Source organism: Oncorhynchus tshawytscha, unplaced genomic scaffold (genome assembly GCF_018296145.1).
Source record: "Oncorhynchus tshawytscha isolate Ot180627B unplaced genomic scaffold, Otsh_v2.0 Un_contig_2046_pilon_pilon, whole genome shotgun sequence".
NCBI lineage: Eukaryota > Metazoa > Chordata > Actinopteri > Salmoniformes > Salmonidae > Oncorhynchus > Oncorhynchus tshawytscha.
Window position 1 is genome coordinate 92,501 of NW_024609288.1, and position 14,387 is coordinate 106,887.

The following is a 14,387-nucleotide window of genomic DNA, read 5'->3' on the forward strand; positions in this document are numbered from 1 at the left end:
TACCACCACAGTAAAATACACAGCCGTGCTGTTCCCAGAACACGTCATGGTGTGGTGTTGTTGCTGTGACCAACCCGGTCTCAGGGTGACAGACTGAGGCTGGTGGTTAGGCACACTGCCCACTAAGCCACTCTAACACCCAACACAGCCAGCCTATCAGGGGCAGCCTATCAGAGGCAGCCTATCAGCGAGAAGCAGAGATGCTTCATTCAGACAAACTGACTCCAGATGTTCTATAAAGGAGACTACATTCATATTACGCACACACTCTCTCTTTCTCTCTCTCTCTCCTCTCTGTCATCCTTATAGAGCTGTTCCCATCTGGCCTGGTGCAGGAAGGAGGAGAGAGAGGCCAGGGAGGAAGAGGAGAGTTAGGAGGAGGAGCAGCAGTGAGTTTACATTGAGGGGCTCAGTCATTCCTCTGGGTTCTCAGTCTCAACATTCACTGTTTGAAATCTCATCAACATCAACTGGATGCACATGTTCCAATCAGGCCTCACAGTCCACAGTGTGTTGTGGTACAGTCCACATTGTGTTGTGGTACAGTCCACATTGTGTTGTGGTACAGTCCACAGTGTGTTGTGGTACAGTCCACATTGTGTTGTGGTACAGTCCACATTGTGTTGTGGTACAGTCCACATTGTTTTGTGGTACAGTCCACATTGTGTTGTGGTACAGTCCACATTGTGTTAACCCTAACTCTAATCCTACAGTGGAACATGTAGTCTCATATATGTCTATATAGTTCTCCTAGCATTCAGACAGCTCCCATAGCATCTAGACAGGTCTCATAGCCTTCAGACAGTTCCCATAGCATCTAGACAGGTATCCTAGCCTTCAGACAGCCCCCAAAGCACCTAGACAGGTCTCCTAGCCTTCAGACAGCTCCCATAGCACCTAGACAGTTCTCCTAGCCTTCAGACAGCTCCCATAGCACCTACACAGGTCTCCGAGCCATCAGACAGCTCCCACAGCATTTAGACAGTTCTCCTAGCATGTAGACAGCTCCCACAGCGTTTAGACAGTTCTCCTAGCATTTAGACAGCTCCCACAGCCTTTAGACAGTTCTCCTAGCAGTCAGACAGCTCCCACAGCCTTTAGACAGTTCTCCTAGCAGTCAGACAGCTCCCACAGCCTTTAGACAGCTCCCATAGCATTTAGACAGCTCTCCTAGCAGTCAGACAGCTCCCACAGCGTTTAGACAGTTCTCCTAGCAATTAGACTGCTCCCACAGCATTTAGACAGTTCTCCTAGCATTCAGGCAGCTCCCACAGCATTTAGACAGTTATCTTAGCCTTTAGACTGCTCCCATAGCATCTAGACAGTTCTCCTAGCATTCAGACAGCTCCCACAGCCTTTAGACAGCTCCCACAGCATTTAGACAGTTCTCCTAGCAGTCAGACAGCTCCCACAGCATTTAGACAGTTCTCCTAGCAGTCAGACAGCTCCCACAGCATTTAGACAGTTCTCCTAGCATTCAGACAGCTCCCACAGCCTTTAGACAGTTCTCCTAGCATTCAGACAGCTCCCACAGCATTTAGACAGTTCTCCTAGCATTCAGACAGCTCCCACAGCCTTTAGACAGTTCTCCTAGCATTCAGACAGCTCCCACAGCCTTTAGACAGCTCCCACAGCATTTAGACAGTTCTCCTAGCAGTCAGACAGCTCCCACAGCATTTAGACAGTTCCCCTAGTGTTTTATCTAAAATTAGGATGATAACATCCCCAAAATATTCAGAGAATGTTTTTGATAATTCTGTAATATCTGTAACATTCTACATCTGTAACAACCAGAACATTCCCCAGACGTTCGCATTAGGTTTCCAGGTAATGTAGTAACGCAATGTACCAGTAATGTTTTCCCAGCAAACCAAAATTGGTTCTGTGAAAGTTCTGAGAACATTCGTTAGGTCGCAGCAAATGTTCTCATAACACAAAAACTGTCCAGCTGAGTGGATGATTCTACAATGTTTATTTTAGGGTGCATAAAAGGTTCTCATAAAATGTAATTAGGTTGTGGAAACAGTAGGGGTACATTACAAGAGATAGGTTCCCAAAATGCAAATTATGCTCAGTTGTGTTGACAATCATACAATGTTTAAGTTAGGTTGCACAGGACGTTCCCTTAATGTTGTAAGGATGAAATAAGTCAGTATGTATTATGTTCATAGCCTATTTGATTTAGGTTTAACGTAATATTCATTTATGTTCCCACAATGTACATTTGACCTTGTCTTGGAGGTGCTCAGAACATTTCAGAACATTTAGAAAATGTAATATTTAAGTTTGACCTAATATTCCCAGCATGCAAATTAATGTTATCGGTAATGTAGCCATACTGATTCAACAGTAGCTCAGATGGGGAGAAGTCTGTCCATGATAAGGCCCTGCTCTACCTTCTTAACAGCACTATCAACAAGGCAGGTCCTACAGGCCCTAGTTTCTACCTTCTTAACAGCACTATCAACAAGGCAGGTCCTACAGGCCCTAGTTTCTACCTTCTTAACAGCACTATCAACAAGGCAGGTCCTACAGGCCCTAGTTTCTACCTTCTTAACAACACTATCAACAAGGCAGGTCCTACAGGCCCTAGTTTCTACCTTCTTAACAACACTATCAACAAGGCAGGTCCTACAGGCCCTAGTTTTGTCACACCTGGACTACTGTTCAGTCGTGTGGTCAGGTGTCACAAAAAAAGGACTTAGGAAAATTGCAATAGATGGAACTCTATTCCACAGTACTACATAGAGCCATGACTACATGGAACTCTATTCCACAGTACTACGTAGAGCCATGACTACATGGAACTCTATTCCACATCAGGTAACTCATGCCAGCAGTACAATTAGATTTAAAAACAGATAAAACACCTTATGGAACAGCGGGGACTGTGAAGAGACACTAACACACACGATAACATGCACACACACACACACACACACACACACACACACACACACACATGGATGTCGTACTGTAGATATGTGGTAGTGGTGGAGGAGGGGCCTGAGTGCACACAGTGTGTTGTAGATATGTGGTGGAGGAGGGGCCTGAGGGCACACAGTGTGTTGTAGATATGTGGTAGTGGTGGAGTAGGGGCCTGAGGGCACACAGTGTGTTGTAGATATGTGGTAGTGGTGGAGTAGGGGCCTGAGGGCACACAGTGTGTTGTAGATATGTGGTAGTGGTGGAGTAGGGGCCTGAGGGCACACAGTGTGTTGTAGATATGTGGTAGTGGTGGAGTAGGGGCCTGAGGGCACACAGTGTGTTGTAGATATGTGGTAGTGGTGGAGTAGGGTCCTGAGGGAACACAGTGTGTTGTAGATATGTGGTAGTGGTGGAGTAGGGTCCTGAGGGAACACAGTGTGTTGTAGATATGTGGTAGTGGTGGAGGAGGGGCCTGAGGGCACACAGTGTGTTGTAGATATGTGGTAGTGGTGGAGTAGGGTCCTGAGGGAACACAGTGTGTTGTAGATATGTGGTAGTGGTGGAGTAGGGTCCTGAGGGAACACAGTGTGTTGTAGATATGTGGTAGTGGTGGAGGAGGGGCCTGAGGGCACACAGTGTGTTGTAGATATGTGGTAGTGGTGGAGTAGGGGCCTGGGGGCACATGTGTGTTGTAGATATGTGGTAGTGGTGGAGTAGGGGCCTGGGGGCACAGTGTGTTGTAGATATGTGGTAGTGGTGGAGTAGGGGCCTGAGGGCACACAGTGTGTTGTAGATATGTGGTAGTGGTGGAGTAGGGGCCTGGGGGCACAGTGTGTTGTAGATATGTGGTAGTGGTGGAGTAGGGGCCTGAGGGCACACAGTGTGTTGTAGATATGTGGTAGTGGTGGAGTAGGGGCCTGAGGGCACACAGTGTGTTGTAGATATGTGGTAGTGGTGGAGGAGGGGCCTGAGGGCACACAGTGTGTTGTAGATATGTGGTAGTGGTGGAGTAGGGGCCTGAGGGCACACAGTGTGTTGTAGATATGTGGTAGTGGTGGAGGAGGGGCCTGAGGGCACACAGTGTGTTGTGAAATCTGTGAATGTATTGCAATGTTTTAAAATGGTATAAACTGCCTTCATTTTGCTGGACCCCAGGAATGGGGATCCATAATAAATACAAATACAAAGCAGGAATCCACAGGTCTTGGGGGTGAGGTCTTATATGATGCCCTACTTCTTCCAATCCAATGTAATCTATAAAGCAGGAATCCGCAGGTCTTGGGGGTGAGGTCTTATATGATGCCCTACTTCTTCCAATCCAATGTAATCTATAAAGCAGGAATCCACAGGTCTTGGGGTGAGGTCTTATATGATGCCCTACTTCTTCCAATCCAATGTAATCTATAAAGCAGGAATCCACAGGTCTTGGGGGTGAGGTCTTATATGATGCCCTACTTCTTCCAATCCAATGTAATCTATAAAGCAGGAATCCACAGGTCTTGGGGGTGAGGTCTTATATGATGCCCTACTTCTTCCAATCCAATGTAATCTATAAAGCAGGAATCCGCAGGTCTTGGGGTGAGGTCTTATATGATGCCCTACTTCTTCCAATCCAATGTAATCTATAAAGCAGGAATCCGCAGGTCTTGGGGTGAGGTCTTATATGATGCCCTACTTCTTCCAATCCAATGTAATCTATAAAGCAGGAATCCACAGGTCTTGGGGGTGAGGTCTTATATGATGCCCTACTTCTTGTGTAGTGTTTTTCACTTTGAAAGAAAACCAGGAGGTTGAGACCTGAGCAATTAACAATTGTCTGAAATGAGAATTTGCGTTAAATCTGGAGAGAAACATAGTGGGGATTCCAATTCCAATCCAATGTAATCTATAAAGCAGGAATCCACAGGTCTTTGCCCCATTTCTGTGTATTGTTTTCACATTGAACAAACACCAGGAGGTTGACCCCAAGCCTCCTCGTGCTGGCCTTCTGGGCAAGGTGTGTCTTTGAGTTAAATCCCACCTATTCAAATGACCCTGCTGCCATGAACCCGGAGGAGAAATAAAAGTCACTTGCAAACTAGCTAACGTTCCAGCAGCCAGAAACAAACACAGAGCAAACGAAGCCAACAAGCCAACCAACTTGTTTGCAGACTGTAGCAGGGACAAAAGAAACAAGCATCATGCTAGCTAACTAGGTGGTGGACAGCATTTTCAGCCCAGGACCACCCAACAAAAGCATTGAGCAGTAACATCACACAGACATGTATTTGTCAGGGAGATACTGGTGGAGACAGTCAGATCTAGAGGGAACCTGAGATACTGGTGGAGACAGTCTGATCTAGAGGGAACCTGAGATACTGGTGGAGACAGTCTGATCTAGAGGGAACCTGAGATACTGGTGGAGACAGTCTGATCTAGAGGGAACCTGAGATACTGGTGGAGACAGTCTGATCTAGAGGGAACCTGAGATACTGGTGGAGACAGTCTGATCTAGAGGGAACCTGAGATACTGGTGGAGACAGTCTGATTTAGAGGGAACCTGAGATACTGGTGGAGACAGTCTGATCTAGAGGGAACCTGAGATACTGGTGGAGACAGTCTGATTTAGAGGGAACCTGAGATACTGGTGGAGACAGTCTGATTTAGAGGGAACCTGAGATACTGGTGGAAACAGTCTGATCTAGAGGGAACCTGAGATACTGGTGGAGACAGTCTGATTTAGAGGGAACCTGAGATACTGGTGGAAACAGTCTGATTTAGAGGGAACCTGAGATACTGGTGGAGACCAGGATGACTGATGAATAACTAGTCTGTCTATATACAGTATTGATTCCTATCTAGTGTTAACAGCCCACCAGGATGACTGATGAATAACTAGTCTGTCTATATACAGTATTGATTTCTATCTAGTGTTAACAGCCCACCAGGATGACTGATGAATAACCAGTCTGTCTATATACAGTATTGATTCCTATCTAGTGTTAACAGCCCACCAGGATGACTGATGAATAACCAGTCTGTCTATATACAGTATTGATTCCTATCTAGTGTTAACAGCCCACCAGGATGACTGATGAATAACCAGTCTGTCTATATACAGTATTGATTCCTATCTAGTGTTAACAGCCCACCAGGATGACTGATGAATAACCAGTCTGTCTATAGTATTACAGTATTGATTCCTATCTAGTGTTAACAGCCCACCAGGATGACTGATGAATAACCAGTCTGTCTATATACAGTATTGATTCCTATCTAGTGTTAACAGCCCACCAGGACCACTGAATGAATATCCAGCAATGGTCAGTCAAGTAAACAATGGCTCATCTGAATGACATAGTGGTGGACTATGGTCCATCAAGTCATAGGATGGTTCATTAGCATAAACACATGTGACACAGGTTACAACACAACACCACATCCTATTGGATGAAAATGAGACTGTTGTAACACTGACTTATTCTGTGGTAATATCTTCTCCCCCATTTAGCTGTAGTCAACAACCCTGGAGAGCATTGAAGAAGATGAGGTGGTTGAATTCATAAACGGTGTGTAAATTCTCAGGATAATCTCCTCCTATTCCGTCAACATTGTGTTATTGTCACGGCCGTTGAATGAAGAGGACAGCGTGGTGAGCGTTCATATTATTTTATTTAGAAAAGACGCCGAACAAAACAATAAACACTGCCGAACAAACTGTGAAGCTAAAGGCTATGTTCCATAAACAAAGTCAACTTCCCACAAAGAAAGGAGGGAAAAGTGCTACCTAAGTATGGTTCCCAATCAGAGACAACGATAGACAGCTGTCCCTGAATGAGAACCAAACCCAGCCAAAACATAGAAATACAAAATCATAGAAAATCTAAACATAGAATGCCCACCCCCATATCACACCATGACCAAAGCAAATAGAGACATTAATAGGCTCTCTAAGGTCAGGGTGTGACAGTTATCAAACCAAACTAATGTTTATTTGCTGTATGTACAGGATACAGGAGTACAGGAAGATGCCATTGAGTTGTACTGTAACAAAATGTTTCATGTTTTCCAACGTCAACCTATAATGCAGAGGATCTCCTGCACCTGTTGGAGGAGGAAACAAAATCAGCCATAAACTATGAGGAACATCCCAAACATTCAGCTACATGATGAGGAACATCCCAAACATTCAGCTACATGATGAGGAACATCCCAAACATTCCCACATGATGAGGAACATCCCAAACATTCAGCTACATGATGAGGAACTCCCAAACATTCACATGATGAGGAACATCCCAAACATTCAGCTACATGATGAGGAACATCCCAAACATTCAGCTACATGATGAGGAACATCCCAAACATTCAGCTACACGATGAGGAACATCCCAAACATTCAGCTACACTACATGATGAGGAACATCCCAACCATTCAGCTACATGATGAGGAACATCCCAAACCTTCAGCTACATGATGAGGAACATCCCAAACATTCAGCTACATGATGAGGAACATCCCAACCATTCAGCTACATGATGAGGAACATCCCAAACCTTCAGCTACATGATGAGGAACATCCCAAACCTTCAGCTACATGATGAGGAACATCCCAAACATTCAGCTACATGATGAGGAACATCCTAACCATTCAGCTACACTACATGATGAGGCACATCCCAACCATTCAGCTACATGATGAGGGACATCCCAAACATTCAGCTACATGATGAGGAACATCCCACCATTCATTCAGCTACACTACATGATGAGGCACATCCTAACCCTTCAGCTACACTACATGATGAGGAACATCCTAACCCTTCAGCTACACTACATGATGAGGAACATCCTAACCCTTCAGCTACACTACATGATGAGGAACATCCTAACCCTTCAGCTACCCTTCATGACGAGGAACATCCTAACCCTTCAGCTACATGACGAGGAAACATCCTAACCCTTCAGCTACACGATGAGGAACATCCTAACCCTTCAGCTATACTACATGATGAGGAACATGCTAACCCTTCAGCTACATGATGAGGAACATCCTAACCCTTCAGCTACACTACATGAGTCGCCATCAGCATTGTGTCGATGTTACGTTGTACCTGCTACACCAGAAACCAACCAAATCAACTTGATTTCAATTCACAAGAGCGTCAGTCATTATCAGTAGTCCAGTCCTCCATGGTTCTGTTACTCTGACAGTGGTCCAGTCCTCCATGGTTCTGTTACTCTGACAGTAGTCCTCCATGGTTCTGTTACTCTGACAGTGGTCCAGTCCTCCATGGTTCTGTTACTCTGACAGTGGTCCAGTCCTCCATGGTTCTGTTACTCTGACAGTGGTCCAGTCCTCCATGGTTCTGTTACTCTGACAGTGGTCCAGTCCTCCATGGTTCTGTTACTCTGACAGTGGTCCAGTCCTCCATGGTTCTGTTACTCTGACAGTGGTCCAGTCCTCCATGGTTCTGTTACTCTGACAGTAGTCCAGTCCTCCATGGTTTTGTTACTCTGACAGTAGTCCTCCATGGTTCTGTTACTCTGACAGTGGTCCAGTCCTCCATGGTTCTGTTACTCTGACAGTGGTCCAGTCCTCCATGGTTCTGTTACTCTGACAGTGGTCCAGTCCTCCATGGTTCTGTTACTCTGACAGTGGTCCAGTCCTCCATGGTTCTGTTACTCTGACAGTGGTCCAGTCCTCCATGGTTCTGTTACTCTGACAGTGGTCCAGTCCTCCATGGTTTTGTTACTCTGACAGTGGTCCAGTCCTCCATGGTTCTGTTACTCTGACAGTGGTCCAGTCCTCCATGGTTCTGTTACTCTGACAGTAGTCCTCCATGGTTCTGTTACTCTGACAGTGGTCCAGTCCTCCATGGTTCTGTTACTCTGACAGTAGTCCTCCATGGTTCTGTTACTCTGACAGTGGTCCAGTCCTCCATGGTTCTGTTACTCTGACAGTGGTCCAGTCCTCCATGGTTTTATTACTCTGACAGTGGTCCAGTCCTCCATGGTTTTGTTACTCTGACAGTAGTCCTCCATGGTTCTGTTACTCTGACAGTGGTCCAGTCCTCCATGGTTCTGTTACTCTGACAGTAGTCCAGTCCTCCATGGTTCTGTTACTCTGACAGTGGTCCAGTCCTCCATGGTTCTGTTACTCTGACAGTAGTCCTCCATGGTTCTGTTACTCTGACAGTGTTAATGCTGATGGGAGAAAACAAATCATATCACTGAAATGTAATAAAATCACTGTGTGAAAGGACTTTCCAAACCAAGTTTCCGTAGTAGACTCTAGTCAATGTCATTGGTTAATGTGGCAAGTTTCATCAAGAAAAAGAAAAATACTTCAAAAGAGCGTCTGCAGTTCTGTATGAGCACCAGTTCTGTATGAGCACCAGTTCTGTATGAGCACCAGTTCTGTATGAGCACCAGTTCTGTATGAGCACCAGTTCTGTATGAGCACCAGTTCTGTATGAGCACCAGTTCTGTATGAGCACCAGTTCTGTATGAGCACCAGTTCTGTATGAGCACCAGTTCTGTATGAGCACCAGTTCTGTATGAGCACCAGTTCTGTATGAGCACCAGTTCTGTATGAGCACCAGTTCTGTAGGAGCACCAGTTCTGTATGAGCACCAGTTCTGTATGAGCACCAGTTCTGTATGAGCACCAGTTCTGTATGAGCACCAGTTCTGTATGAGCACCAGTTCTGTAGGAGCACCAGTTCTGTATGAGCACCAGTTCTGTATGAGCACCAGTTCTGTATGAGCACCAGTTCTGTATGAGCACCAGTTCTGTATGAGCACCAGTTCTGTATGAGCACCAGTTCTGTATGAGCACCAATGTTCCTGAAGAAACTCTGGCTTGGTTGGTAGTGGGACAGGAGAGTCTGAGTCTGTGGGGAATGTTAGCACTGTGTGGGAAAACATCAAACTAATTGTTACTCCGCAATGTCATATTCCAGGTCGCAGTTGTAAATGAGAACTTGTTCTCAACTAGCCTACCTGGTTAAATAAAGGTGAAATAAAAAATAAAAAATATTCCTGTATATACCCCACCTTATCCTGTATATACCCCACCTTATCCTGTATATACCCCACCTTATCCTGTATATACCCCACCTTATCCTGTATATACCCCACCTTATCCTGTATATACGCCAAATAAACATCCATTTTGGTTTGATAACATATTATTGCTTATGAATGAATTCAGCAATCAACTCACCATCAATGAATTGATAGTTGGTAACATACTGGCCATGGTCTCACCTGAGAGGGACAGGAGCTAGGTAACATACTGGCCATGGTCTCACCTGAGAGAGAGGAGGTAGGTAATATACTGGCCATGGTCTCACCTGAGAGAGAGGAGGTAGGTAATATACTGGCCATGGTCTCACCTGAGAGAGAGGAGGCAGGTAATATACTGGCCATGGTCTCACCTGAGAGAGACAGGATCTAGGTAACATACTGGCCATGGTCTCACCTGAGTGAGACAGGAGGTAGGTAATATACTGGCCATGGTCTCACCTGAGAGAGACAGGAGCTAGGTAATATACTGGCCATGGTCTCACCTGAGAGAGAGATGAGGTAGGTAATATACTGGCCATGGTCTCACCTGAGAGAGAGGAGGTAGGTAATATACTGGCCATGGTCTCACCTGAGAGAGAGAGGAGGTAGGTAATATACTGGCCATGGTCTCACCTGAGAGAGAGAGAGAGGAGGTAGGTAATATACTGGCCATGGTCTCACCTGAGAGAGAGGAGCTAGGTAATATACTGGCCATGGTCTCACCTGAGAGAGAGGAGGTAGGTAATATACTGGCCATGGTCTCACCTGAGAGACAGGAGGTAGGTAATATACTGGCCATGGTCTCACCTGAGAGAGAGGAGCTAGGTAATATACTGGCCATGGTCTCACCTGAGAGAGAGAGAGGTAGGTAATATACTGGCCATGGTCTCACCTGAGAGAGGGGCTAGGTAATATACTGGCCATGGTCTCACCTGAGAGAGAGGAGCTAGGTAATATACTGGCCATGGTCTCACCTGAGAGAGAGAGGAGCTAGGTAATATACTGGCCATGGTCTCACCTGAGAGAGAGGAGCTAGGTAATATACTGGCCATGGTCTCACCTGAGAGAGACAGGAGCTAGGTAATATACTGGCCATGGTCTCACCTGAGAGAGAGGAGCTAGGTAATATACTGGCCATGGTCTCACCTGAGAGAGACAGGAGCTAGGTAATATACTGGCCATGGTCTCACCTGAGAGAGAGGAGCTAGGTAATATACTGGCCATGGTCTCACCTGAGAGAGACAAGAGCTAGGTAATATACTGGCCATGGTCTCACCTGAGAGAGAGGAGCTAGGTAATATATTGGCCATGGTCTCACCTGAGAGAGAGGAGGTAGGTAATATACTGGCCATGGTCTCACCTGAGAGAGAGAGGAGGTAGGTAATATACTGGCCATGGTCTCACCTGAGAGAGACAGGAGCTAGGTAATATACTGGCCATGGTCTCACCTGAGAGAGAGGAGCTAGGTAATATACTGGCCATGGTCTCACCTGAGAGAGACAGGAGCTAGGTAATATACTGGCCATGGTCTCATCTGAGAGAGAGGAGCTAGGTAATATACTGGCCATGGTCTCACCTGAGAGAGAGGAGCTAGGTAATATACTGGCCATGGTCTCACCTGAGAGAGAGGAGCTAGGTAATATACTGGCCATGGTCTCACCTGAGAGAGAGGAGAGCTAGGTAATATACTGGCCATGTTCTCACCTGAGAGAGAGGAGCTAGGTAATATACTGGCCATGGTCTCACCTGAGAGAGAGGAGCTAGGTAATATACTGGCCATGGTCTCACCTGAGAGAGAGGAGGTAGGTAATATACTGGCCATGGTCTCACCTGAGAGAGAGGAGCTAGGTAATATACTGGCCATGGTCTCACCTGAGAGAGAGGAGCTAGGTAACATACTGGCCATGGTCTCACCTGAGAGAGAGGAGGTAGGTAATATACTGGCCATGGTCTCACCTGAGAGAGAGGAGCTAGGTAATATACTGGCCATGGTCTCACCTTAGAGAGAGGAGGTAGGTAATATACTGGCCATGGTCTCACCTGAGAGAGAGGAGCTAGGTAATATACTGGCCATGGTCTCACCTGAGAGAGAGGAGCTAGGTAATATACTGGCCATGGTCTCACCTGAGAGAGAGGAGTAGGTAATATACTGGCCATGGTCTCACCTGAGAGAGAGGGTAGGTAATATACTGGCCATGGTCTCACCTGAGAGAGAGGAGCTAGGTAATATACTGGCCATGGTCTCACCTGAGAGAGAGACTTTTATTTATTCATCTGGTTATTGGTCTCACCTGGTGGGCTGTTAACACTAGATAGGAATATACTGGACAGATGGTCTCATTCCTCAGTCATCCTGGTGGGCTAGGTTAACACTAGATAGGAATCAATACCTGTATATAGACAGACTAGTTATTCATCAGTCATCCTGGTGGGCTGTTAACACTAGATAGGAATCAATACTGTATATAGACAGACTGGTTATTCATCAGTCATCCTGGTGGGCTGTTAACACTAGATAGGAATCAATACTGTATATAGACAGACTGGTTATTCATCAGTCATCCTGGTGGGCTGTTAACACTAGATAGGAATCAATACTGTATATAGACAGACAATGTTCTGAACAGGGAAACATAGCTGACTAACTATTTTGGTCGTTTACCAACAAAATCATTATTGAATCACAAAGCATAACACAAAATGCATACAGCCTTTCTTACCTCTCTTTCTGTGTTGGGGTTTTCACAACCACAACTTGTACAACCTCAGGTCCCCTCTAAATCAGACTGTCTCCAGCAGTATCTCAGGTTCCCTCTAAATCAGACTGTCTCCACCAGTATCTCAGGTTCCCTCTAGAGATCAGACTGTCTCCAGCAGTATCTCAGGTTCCCTCTAGAGATCAGACTGTCTCCACCAGTATCTCAGGTTCCCTCTAGAGATCAGACTGTCTCCCCCAGTATCTCAGGTTCCCTCTAAATCAGACTGTCTCCATCAGTATCTCAGGTTCCCTCTAAATCAGACTGTCTCCACCAGTATCTCAGGTTCCCTCTAAATCAGACTGTCTCCACCAGTATCTCAGGTTCCCTCTAAATCAGACTGTCTCCACCAGTATCTCCCTGACAAATACATGTCTGTGTGATGTTACTGTACCACATTTTATTGCTCGATGCTTTTGTGGGGTGGTCCTGGGCCGAAAATGCTGTCGACCACCTAGTTGGCTAGCATGATCGTCTACAAACCAAACACCCTAACATGTCAACAATCTGCAGATCTAGCTTTAACTAGCTAACGTTAGTTAGTTGAAATAAAGGCTTTGGGAATCTGGTGGAGTGTATCTACATGATTCTATTGTTAGACTCGTTTCTGTACAAAACAGTCCGAATTCAGAAGATGTTAGCTAGCTAGCTAAGTATCTGTGTTCGCTAGGTTGGACATTCAGGTTAGCAGCTAGCTAGTAAGCTAAAAACAGAACCCAAGACTTACCTATCAGTGCATGAGAACGGTGGCCATTTCGTCGTCACTCTTCCGGCAAGGTAGCCTAGTGGTTAGATCGTTGGACTAGTAACCGGAAGGTTGCATGTTCAAATCCCTGAGCTGACAAGGTACAAATCTGTCGTAATGCCCCTGAACAGGCAGTTAACCCACTGTTCCTAGGCCGTCATTGAAAATAAGAATTTGTTTTTAACTAACTTGCCTAGTTAAATAAAGGTAAAATAATACATTTTAAAAAATCAAAATGAATTCCAACGTTTCTCCAGTTTCTGACCCTGATCAGTCTTTTGCTTCTGTTTGAACTGATTCAGATCCAAGAACCCAGAATGATGTTTCTTTTGTCCCTGCTACAGTCTGCAAACAAGTTGGTTGGCTTGTTGGCTTCGTTTGCTCTGTGTTTGTTTCTGGCTGCTGGAACGTTAGCTAGTTTGCAAGTGACTTTTATTTCTCCTCCGGGTTCATGGCAGCAGGGTCATTTGAATAGGTGGGATTTAACTCAAAGACACACCTTGCCCAGAAGGCCAGCACGAGGAGGCTTGGGGTCAACCTCCTGGTGTTTGTTCAATGTGAAAACAATACACAGAAATGGGGCGGCAAAGACCTGTGGATTCCTGCTTTATAGATTACATTGGATTGGAATTGGAATCCCCACTATGTTTCTCTCCAGATTTAACGCAAATTCTCATTTCAGACAATTGTTAATTGCTCAGGTCTCAACCTCCTGGTTTTCTTTCAAAGTAGAAAACACTACACAAGAAGTAGGGCATCATATAAGACCTCACCCCCAAGACCTGCGGATTCCTGCTTTATAGATTACATTGGATTGGAAGAAGTAGGGCATCATATAAGACCTCACCCCCAAGACCTGTGGATTCCTGCTTTATAGATTACATTGGATTGGAAGAAGTAGGGCATCA